A 12,117-nucleotide genomic window follows, 5' to 3' on the forward strand; every position below is an offset into this window, starting at 1 on the left:
TTTTATGCAATACAGTATTCTGTATGGAAGATACATGAAATCTTTGGGTTATTATAAATTCAGTAGATCAATAGATTTGATCTGAGACTACTGAAGACAAGCCTATTAGAATGAATAAAAATTTAAATATGGGTAGTAATAAACACCAGAAGCTAACAAGGGTGTGGAGAAGTTCGGTAACTTATACATTGCTAGTGGGAATATAAAATGGTACAGCCACTCTGGAAAAGAGTTTGGTGGTTTCTCTCAGAACCAAAAATAGACTTATCCTACCACCCAGAAATTGTACCCTTGGGCTTTATTCTAGAGAATTGAAAACTTCTTTTCATGAAGAGAATTGCTAAATATGGTACCAAAGACACAAGAAAATATTAATTGGTCAGTAAAAGATAATTATGACAATCGGGTAGAAATAGATTTAAAAGTGTCTAGAAATAATGCTAATCTTTTTTAATGTGGAAATCAAAACCACATACTAGAATAAAGATCTGCTGGAAATAAGCAGAAAGAAAACAGCTATTGTCAAAGAGGTGGGATTGCTTAGGGTGATCATTTTTTCTTTTTATTCCCAGATGCTTCTTTGCTGTTATTTTTACGTCTTAAATTTTAACAACACGAAACCCAAACTGGCAAATCATTAACAGAAAACAACAATTTACAGAGCGAATCTTCCCAGGAAGGAGGAGCTTGCCTGGTGCTTCCTGCAGCTCTGGTTTCTCGCTGGAAGAGCTTTCACCAGAAGGATCTTTATCAGATTAGCCAGGGTGAGGGCCAAGAGCCTGCCGGCCAGGACACAAAGGGGAAAGGTATCAAGGGAGGCAGAAGAAAGCCAGAAACAACACAACTGCCTGCAGCTGCAAGGAAGGAAAAAGAAAAACAACAAGAAAAGAAGGAAAAACTTGAAGCAAAGTTTTTGTAAATAAGAGGGGAAGAAGGGTTGAAGGGAGTAGAAGGGGAAGGGGAAAGAAAAAGAATCAAGATATACTATGTACAGGTACAAATTCCCTATGGTGAATGTGATCATTATGTATATCTAAAATGTACCCATAAACTTAATTAATTTTTTAAAAGGTTCATTGAGGAGATAAAGAAAGAGGCCTTTAGGAAAAAGGGCTAAGAAATGAATAGAAATGGAGGAGAAGGTTCCAACTGGGAAGGGCGGAGCTAAGCCAGTTGCTACCATCAGAAAGTGAGAACAAACAAAAAAAATAAAGAAAGTGAGAACACAGCAGAAGAGGGGAGGAATCTCGAGCCCAGGTGGGAGATGGAAGGATGGCAGCTCCAGGAAGAGGACAAGCACAGGGGAAGAAGGGCTACCAAGCCAGGGCAGGATGAGCAGACAGAATGAGCAATTTCTATTTTTAGCATTTGGACAATCATAGCAAATCTTACATTCTGGTTTCTAACAATGTAAATAATTAGAAGAGATAATAGTATCCTTCGCTAACACAATTCATTATTCTTTTAGTTATTTTGATTTCTATGTGCATGCCCACAGGGGACCTTTTTTAAACTGAACTATTCATTACTCTTTCCAAAGGGAAAAGGGAATGAAACCACAAATTCAGATGCATAAAGAGCATCATTTCAATGCAGTGATCTGTCCAAACACACCACAGGCCACTGATTCAACGGCGCCCCTGTGAACGCACCAGGTAGTCTTGGTGAACAGTGGGGTGGTTTGATATTTAATGTTCTGAGGAAGAGCTGGGTCTCCGTGGCTCATTGCACAGTCACTTACCTCTCTGAACTTCACCTGAAAGTTGTGAGGATGAAACACACGCACGCACACACACACACACACACACACACACATATGAGTGTCCCATACGTGATCAGCACTAGTTAAATACCAATACCAACTCTCCCTCCCTTCTACCCTCACTGTGCACACTCCCGGCCTCCATGTGGACACACTTTACAAGAGGTTTCTTTCTTCCTGGATTTCTTTTCCACTCTCTACTGGGACAGGCCAGATCAGAGGCATCAGATGCTAACACCCAGAACATCACTTGGTCGATACAAATAAGAATTGGGGGAGCTGGGGATTTAGCTCAGTGGTTCCTGTGCCTGCCTGGCAAGCACAAGTTCCCGAGTTCGATCCCCAGTACCAAAAAAAAAAAAAAAGAAAAAAAGAAAAGAAAAGAATTAGGGGAGAAAAGCTGGAGTGTCCTTACCACTTCTAAAAGGCACATCCAGTGCATGTTTTATATTGCCCTTCGCATGTGCCCAGAGGAATGGGCCTCAGTTGGCCATAGCAGTGAGTGCTTTGGGTTCAAGTCCCTAGTCCTCTAAAGGTTCTTCTAGCATCAACTCAACAAAGCGTCCTCCTCAAACCCTCACTGGAATCAGCTTTTCTAGGGACACTAAGGGACTGGGAGTGCCCCTGCTCCTGAGTGTGCCACATTGGGCCAGACTGCTCCAAAGATGGGTCTGAGGAGCGTCGCCCACTGGCTCCAGAATCTCAACACTGCAGGGTGGCTCTGGCAGCCAGGATTCTTCAGAAACTATTTCCTCTGAAGTTTCCGGCAATCTCTCAATTACAGGAGCCCCATCGCTTCATCTTTGTCCTCTCCACAAACTCAAACCCGACCTCAGCTTTCACCTGAGACTCTTTTCTCCCTCGTTTGCTGTGAAATGTGTACCCTGCTTCTTCCATCGCTGTCTTTTCTTTCGAGAGCTTTCTCTAGATTCCCCCTAAAATGCCCTTTTTTTCTATGTAAGTTTTCACAAAATTCTCTCTCCAGAACCTGCGTCTGACTTCATACCCCCCCTCCCAGACTGTTAAGGTCTAGATGTAGATGTCCCCTGCAGCCGGCACACTGATAGGTAGGGCTTTGGGGGGTGACTGGATGAGGGCATACTCATCAGTGGATTAGTCCGCTGCTGAGTTTAGAGCTAAACATGATGTTCGGAAGTGGAGCCTGGTCGAGGAGGCAGTCTGGGGCCCTGGTGTGGGAGGGTTTATCTCCCGTCTCTCCTTCCCTCTCTGCTTCCTGGCTACTTCAGAGAACTATAATGAGAAGTGATTGAAATAGTACAGGAAAAATATTACATACTTGACATATAGCAGGTGCTTCATAAATAGTAATTATTGTGATAATTATTCTATCTAACTACTCTAAACCAAGAGAGAAAACAGAAATAAATGTAGTGGGGTGCTGTAGAGACATGAGAAATAAATCATTTCTTTTTGAACAAAATCTCAGAACAAACAAAACATGCAGCAAAATCGCAGGCCTGAACACTTACTTAGCAATCCCAAACCAAAGAGTCATTTTCATAGAGACAGGCTGTACTAGAGCAATACTTTATTTGGCTGTACATCTATTTACAAATCTTCACCACTGTCTCTGAGAATGAAGAAAAAGAACCTTCATTTGGCTTGGATTATGCATGTCTTTGCAATTTTCACAAAAGCTTCTCTGTCCTTCCATTTACCAAAAGAAAAGCCATTTCAGGTCAATCAAAGAGGCAAGGACAGATCAGGAGAGTGAGACATCACTAAGGACTTGGGCTGTCTTAGCATCCACGGGGACCGGTGGGACAGGGCAAATCTCCATTAGGGGAGGAGCCGAGCTTACAGGAGAACCCGAGTGGAGCTCATGGCTGTGTCTGTAAGTAAAGCTGACTCACATTCTATAGATTTTCCATGAGCATCCACTTTCTGGGTAGCATCTGGGTGTGAGAAGAGCAGCGCAAACTGGAAAGATGTTGATGCAATAACGTCCCCTATATGATTCCAGAAGACAGAAGACGTGAACAGAGACTATGGGTAGGCAGAAACACATGGCAAGAACCATAAGGAAAAGAGGTCCCGATTTCAAGGGACAGCAACAAGAGACTGGAGGCTTCCAGATGGCATGGGTGCTGAAGAGCCTGATTTGACTCCATCTGTGGAAAAGCCATCCCGGTTCATATACAGAAGTTTCTCATGCATATGCAATGCCTCATTCCTCAAAAAGAAAATCTAAAGTTAAGAAATTTGGCATATAACCAGTTGGCTATGTCTTGGCAAATCGGGGGGGGGAGGGGTGCCTGCATTAGCTCTTCTTGAACTTCTTTCTTTGAATGCCCAGTGATCCCTGCAAGTCCAAACAAAGCCTCTGTCTGTGGGGATGGCTGTTGGGGGAGACCTCTACATACTCAAATTGAGAGACATGGGAAGCTAGAGTGGATAATGGCACTAACAAAGCACTTTCATCTTCAAAGCTTTTTATAAGTGTTAATTAATAATCCTTCCCACACCCGTATAAGTCAGTAAGCAGGGATCAAAGAAACACTGGACAGCATTTGGCAGGATAAACTCAAAGAGGGATATACGCCACATACTGAAAATAAGGGAGTAGGAGGGTAGGAAGAGCTCTTCTCCCTAGCGCTCACTTAAAAAACAATTGAGATACTGTGAGAGGAGAGGTATAATGTAGTATCAAGAAAGAAACATTTGGTGATCTCATGTCACTTTCTTAAAATATAATTAGAGAAAAATATATAAAAGCTTTAATCTTAATAATCTTTCTTGGTTCTGGGTTCATTAATACATCTGTAAATAAGTAAGACAAAAACCTACTGGGCCCGAAATCACTAAATGACCAAGGACAAAACAAGGTTTAATAAGAAAATAAGATCCAGGTTATCTGAGTCAAACATATATATGAAACTAGTTTGTTCATTACTCTAATTATTTTTGGTTTTGTTTATAAATCTATTACAATAAATCTATAGCTCTGGTTTGGTTGGGAATGTAGCTTATTGGTAGAGTGCTTATCTTGTATGCCTAAGGCCCTGGATTTGATCATTTAAATAAATATAATATATTTAATAATATATATAAAAAATCTATAGTATATGTGTATATTTTATATATATAAATATTCATATATATGTGGTTACTTCCAGTTGATTTTAACTGATCTGGAAAACATAATTCTGTGTACCAGTGGAATCCAACAGAACATTCAAATATTTTAAAGAACATTTTCTAAAAATTACTCCAAAATTTTAAAATTAGATATTGAGTAGGAAAAAAATTGCATGAGGCAACCATTTTTACCACTGTCTTCTTTCAGAAATTAACTCTTGCCATTTTTTAAAAAATAAATGAGTCAGAGGGTACTGATAGTTCTCTGTAAGTTTCCATTATGGTTTGGAAGAGTGTGTAAAAGACCTAATTAATAAATACTAGCCAAGAATAACTGTCTTCCTTCTTTTGATTATATCTCTAAGCAATTCATATCTTGGTCCTTTGTAGGAATGCCAAGGAGATAGAATATGGAAATATATTTTGCAAGAATCTTCTGGAAAAATCATGGAATAGGCAGTTTGTGGACATCTCACAGGAAACCCACACAATAACTTTTTCAGGGACAGTCATATTTTTTAAGAATTGGGGACACATAACCACTTTTTGAACTTCTCACAAGTCATTCAAAGAAGCAGATGAGTCTTAAAATATCAGCTTTATTAATGGTCTTTCTTTCTCTGAAGTTCATTTTGGACTTGCTCTCCCCACCCACTCTCCTACTCAACCCCTCCCTGAAGCTGAGCCCCCATTCTTCCTATTTCTGGGAAAAGCAAGTTTTCCTGTGAGAACCCCATTCTCTCCCTCTCTGTCCAAAGTGGCTCTGTGGAGTAAGTCACTCCCGTGTCCCCTCATAGCCAGAGTCAAGTACAGTTTCCCCTCTGACCAATCACTGTGTCTCATTTCCCTGACCATCATGATTGGCTGGAGAATAGGCAAGTGAATTAGTCCAACAAGAGCCAATCCTGGGGTTTAGCAATAATCCTTTCTTTTCAATGATGTCTCTGTGTTGCAAGTCTCTACAACATAAGCCATGTGATTCACGTTTGTATGTCACATACATGTTCTATATCTTAATAATGAAGTTACAGAAACTGGGTAATATGTGGAGTAAATCCACATGACCAAGTCAATGCAAATGTGAAAAAGTTCAAAAAAAGAGCAAACGTGATCAGTGGTTAGTAATACGTGTGTACCTAGTACATAAGGCAGTATTTGAACATTGATTATTCTTCCCAACTGGGAATCATAACTATCTTCTCTTCGGTTTGTATGAAATGGAACTTGCTGAAAGTAGTTTCCTTCACTTTACTTGCAGTGAGGTATAGCATACCAAGATGAAAACAAAAAGTGATGAAGATTTCTTTTTCTAATAGAACTTCCCACTCAATTTTGTGGGCTTAGAACGTATGATAAATGGGAGGACAGTAGGCACTTGGGGTTTGGCAGTCTGTTTCCAAATACTTGTTATATTCTGTGTTTAATAAAAAATTTACTGTGGCAGGGGGATGGCAAGTTTGAGTCCAGCCTGGACAACTGAGCAAGACTCTGTCTCAAAATATAAATAAATAAATAAATAAATAAATAAATAAATAAATAAATAGGTTGGGAATGTAGCTTAGTGGTAGAACAAGCTTAGTTGGGTTCAGTAGAGGGAAAAAATTTAAAATTGTATTTAGCCTCAAAATATCCTTTCTCAGGTTATTTAAATATATGTTAAATATATGTGGATAATAAACAAAATGCAGTTAGTGTTTTGTTGCACATTTCCATCAAAAAGATATTTATAAGAGCTATTGATAAGAACCACAGAATCACGACTTGTTCTATTTTGAACTGGGAGTGAATTTCTGCCAAAGATAAGCCAAATTGGAAAGCCAAAGATATGGCCAAAACCAAAGCTACATTTCTGAGTTAAAATAGGATGAGTCTATGGGAAAGGGCAAATGAGAACATTCTAGAGTTCTGGAAAAGTTGTATATCTTGGTCTGGCTAGTGGCTACACAGCTATATAATTATTCATCAAGGTTTAACTGGGTTCATTGGACTTCCTACATTTCAACTAAAAAGGCAAAAATGAGACTATCTTTATATAGTAACTCCTACACAAAACTATCCCAAATATTAAAAATAAATAAATAAATAAATAAATAAATAAAAGCACTGGAAATCTAAAATAACGGGAAAAAAAATTCTGGAACCTAGAAATTGAGAGGAGTGAGAAACATGATTCTGACCTAGTCTCACTTTGCCTTTCGGATGCAATAGCAGCCAGACAGGAACTAGAAATTTTAACATCATTTATCCTCACCTTGGTGATTAGATTTGAACCAACAGAAAGCTAAATGCCCAGCCCTCATTTTTGCTAGAAGTGTTTTTGATGACTGAAAGTTGTGGCCAGTTCCACTGTTCAACCCTTTCCAACTCTAAGGCATGAGCATCAACCTACAGCGTCTTCTAAGAGCTATGTGCTAATATCAGTGGTAAAGTGTATGTGTGATGAAGTTTATATGTTGGCGTGTCCACAAAAAGTGTTATTTATAACCTGCACACATCTAACCTTTGAGACACTACATTTCACCAAAACAACATTCGAAAGAAACACTGGGGACAGCAACTTTACATGGTGTTTTTGCTTGAAAGAAAGAAGAAAACTATAGAAAATTTGAATTTTTCCCCAATTTCTTGAAGATTTCCTCTAATCACAGGACCAATGGAATGTGATAGGATCCTGGGAATGGGGGTTTATTCTGGTCCTGGTCCTCATGAGGATTAAGATTTCAAGCAAGTGATTTTACCTTCTCTGAGTTCCAGTTCCTTTATCAGGGGAATGAAGAATTCAGTAGTTTGTATGCGGCAGGACTTTAGAACTATCAAGTCACATGAAACTGTGAGCTCTCCACACAATGGCTGGTCAGATTCTGTGAAAACACCGTGAGATGTCGTCACACCTGTGCACAGAACCGCATTGCTGTCCTCTCTCCCTCAGAGTGAAGGCAGAAGCCCCATCTCAGTTGCAGGTCTCTCCCCCAAGGCATTTCCACTCACTGTCTCTGCCCCGGCCATCCGTCATCTCTCACGAGAATGTCCCCACCTTGAAGCCTTGACATTTCCTGCCCTTTCTGCCTAGAAAGGTCTTTCTCCAGAACCCGCACGACTCACTCCCTACCCGCTTCACTTCTCCACTCAGATTTTGGTTCTCAGCAGAAGCTCTCTAGACCACCCATTTAAAAGTTCCACTTTCCCTCAGGGCCTCATTTTGTCCTTCCCTGCTTTATTTTTCTTTCTTGGCTTTCTCCACTCTTTAGCTCATTCCTTATCACCCCCACTTGGTTTTTTTAAGAAAGACACACACTCATGCCAAACACTGTTGGAATATTCTAGAACAGTGCAAGGCATGTCCATATATGCACTAACGGACCGGGGATTTAGCTCAGTGGTTCCAGCGCCTGCCGCACAAGCTCAAGGTCCCGAGTTCGATCCCCGGTACCAAAAACAAAAAAACAAACATATATGCACTAAGTATATATGAATAGAATCCATGAGCTTGTTATCATCCACATCCCCTTCTCCTTCTCTTAAACTTCTCCTTCATTTATTGCCCTTTTACTTACGAAACCAAATCTTGGTCGTGCTTCAAGTCTCATGATTTCACCATCTTTCTGAGGCCTCATCCATTTTCCTTTCTCTTGCTTCTCCCTCTTCAGTCTAACTAATCCATTCCACTCTGTTCTCCCTGCGGAGTATGATGTGCAATTCTTGTCCAGCATTCAGTCTTTATCACATTTATTCATTTGTGTGATCATTTGCACACACACATACACATGCCTGCCCATATATTATGTTCACTGGAGACATCAAAATTACCATTTCACCCAATGTACATATTATTAGTTCAGCTAATGAGCCCAATTATTTTGCTTCAAATGGTGCATGTTTATTATATTATATTAGCTGAAATAAATTAGTGATACATTAGTCCGTAATTATAGTGATCTCTCGATAGAAGGCTGTTACATAGATACTGATATACCTTACATATTTTAAATCCTATTTCCATGAGAAGTGAAGGATGTGAAATGTCGAGCCTTCTATTTTGGCGAAGATTCTAGCAACTTGCACACTATTTGCTCCCCCTTTAACAACTCTAGCTCAGAACATCTAGGTTGAACATGACCACTGTTTTCCACAATGATTCCATCACTCTCTCTAAGCACTCTCCTATTTGCTTTTATTCTTACACAATCCTTTTTACCAACCCCTCTGCAAACAGGTACAGAATTGTCTTCCCAAAAGAGTTAAACTTATTGCAGTGATCTATGCATACCATATTTATAGCAGCATAATTCATAACAGCCAAATCTCAGAAATAGCATAAATGCCCATCAATAGAGAGTAGATTTTTAAAATGTGGTATTTATTCACAATGGAATAGTGCCTTGCCATAAAGAAGGATAAACTTGGGTCATCCATAGGTAAATGGATGTACCTGGAGACCTTAATATTAAGTGAAATAAAGCAGAAACACAAACTTAAATATTATATTGTTTAATATTGCATGGTTTCTCTTATATGAGAAACCCAAAATACAAATAAAGAGCAAAGTAATAGATGTATAATGGGAAGTAGGGAGATCTCTGTCAAATGGGGAGGGCATCTAGAGATGGAGAGATGATGAGAAAGGGGAAGGAGAGGGGATGAAAAAAGAATTCAGATCTGCTATGTGCGTGTACCAACTCCTCACCACAAAGACAACCGTTGTGTAATGCGCACCAACACAAATAAGAAACTGAAAAATCATCATTCTTTACTGCTTCAAAAAATGTTAAAATTTTAATAACCTACATAGCATGTAGAAATGAATACTATAAAGCATGTGTTTTAAAACCGAAGGACAACGTACTTCAAAAATGTAAGAAAACAAAGACTCCCTTCCAAATAGACATCTTTATTTGAATTCTTCAGAAGATTCAAGGCTCCCAAATATTACTCCCATCTTCAGTGACATTAATTCTCAAATCCGAGCCTCTTCTCTACCCATACACATAGTAACTACTTTGAACAAGAGAAACCCGAGACTCCTTTTACAGCATCTTCACACAAAATTCTAAACCATTTGTTCAGATGACTGATCTCAGCCTGGTGGGTGAAGGGCATTAATAGACATTTGGAAATCCCGGTAAATCCATCATCCTGAAAGACAGCGCGGGGTCCAAGCTGACTCCGAAGGGAGTGAAATGAAATATGCCATCGACTCTCTGGAGGTTAATCGATCATATTTCTGGTGCTACTTGGTTTGACATAACCAAATTTGCACTGAAAATCAAGTCATCTATCTTTGTTCTGGTCAACTTAAAAAATTTAATCCTATTTGACCTTTCCTGAAGTGCAGTCAAAGAAAAACAGATTCTTTTTTGAGCTGGGCCACCCCCTGTTATCTATATTACAGACACCTGAGCAGGTTCATCTCTGTTCTCATTTAAGAGCACTGAATAGCCCATGACAAATCTACCCAGCTTTTTGGTCCCCAAAGGCAAGAAAACTGAAAGATTTTATTTGTTTTACATTGAGATGAGAAAGGAAATTTATTTTAAGAAAGATTAAAGAGAGAAGGCAAGAGATAAAGAGTGGCATGATGCTCTGATTCACCATATAACCAAAGCAGAAATATATCCAGAGAGATCATGAGGTTCTCACAATCAACCAATTTTCTCATGGAGACCAGCACCCCAGCCAGTCTCTTACTGTGGCCTCCAAAAAGCACATTAGATCCTCCACTTCCATTTGTTTTTGTTAACTTAATTTAGAATTTACTGGAAAGATGCTACTTTTGTATGTGAAGCTTCCTTCCCAGAAAAGCAGAGTATTTGAAGTTGTATCTCAATGACTGTTTACAAAGGGATCTCCTCCCCACCCCTCATCAAATATTGCTCCGTGTATCCTTTGTTGGGTGTTTAAAACCCCCAGCATTGTCCTGGAAATCCCTTGCCACTGAACTTTTCCCCAGGGCGGAAAAGCATCTCTCATCTCTGAAGATAATGAGTAAATTTGATATGTTTAAAGCTGAGCGAAGTTTCTGCAGCAATGATTCAAGGGGAAAGCAAGTCAAGCCGACAACAAAGAGCACGTGTGTCCATTCATTTTGGTGACCAAATGCCAACCAAGCATAAAAAATGAATATCTGGAACCAAAAAGATTAACCTACAAAAAGGCCATTTGAACGTGGCACTGAACGTCTGTCTCACATGTTGTCTATGAACACCTCGGCCTTGTCACATGAGTAATGTACGAGCCAATGGTGGAGCATGCACAAAAAATATTGTTCTTTTTAATATCTGATTCTCAAGCTCGATTCACCCCGTGTGTACGTGTAGAGCCCAACTGCAGCTCTTTGTTCTGTGCACAGATAGGACAAGGTGGGCAGATAGAATTGGAATTTTCTTCTCTTTGCCAGTTGTACTTCTCTGAGGTTTTTCTTCAACAAGGACAGGTATTTATTTGTGTCACTACACATGCATATTTTCTTAAATTTTTATGGAGAAGTCACTCAAAATGCCAACCCATTGCTTAAAGAAAAAATGGCTTTGAGAAAAGATGCAATTCAATCAAAATGTCTTCTTTGATATGTGAAGACTAAGTTGGGTGGTGGCAACCCTCACAATATCATGTAATTGCTGTATTTTGTGTGTGTGGATGGGAGCAACACACATGCCTGTGATTTTAAATCCAAGCAAACATTCACTTCAGAAAGGGTGGTCTTCAGTGTATTCTACAATATACAGGAAACCAGTTTTATTTCCAAACAAGGGTTAGCAAATGCTATTCTAGAACTCTAAGCTCCTCTGTTACATCATTGTTATCTTGAACCACTCAAAAATATAATCACTCCTTACCCACAGATTCTCATAGTAGCAGCATACCATATTATATGAATAACTATAAAAGCTTGTGTTTTACAATATAAAAACTTTCTATATTTCCACCCTATGGTATAATCTTTTACACTTTTACATCTATAGTAGAAACACCAAACAAGTGCTGATAAAAATCCTGCTAATATTTGTTTACATTCTTTAAGTATTTACCAAGTGCCTAGCACTGTTAGAAGTACTTTACAGGTTTTAGCTCTTTAACCTTAATGATGACCCTGAGGAGTAGCTACTATTATTTCCCTGATTTTCCAGATTAGGAAATGAGGCACAGAGACTTTTAAGTAATTTTTTCAGACCAGTATATGAAGAGATCTATAAACTTCACACTGTTAAAATGATAGTAAGCATCTGTTGAGTGTGTATTATATGAACCGAGCAGTTTTG

This window comes from Heterocephalus glaber, unplaced genomic scaffold, assembly GCF_053883595.1.
Source record: "Heterocephalus glaber isolate CG9 unplaced genomic scaffold, H.glaber_assembly_v1.0 deba00001004, whole genome shotgun sequence".
In the NCBI taxonomy this organism is placed as follows: domain Eukaryota; kingdom Metazoa; phylum Chordata; class Mammalia; order Rodentia; family Bathyergidae; genus Heterocephalus; species Heterocephalus glaber.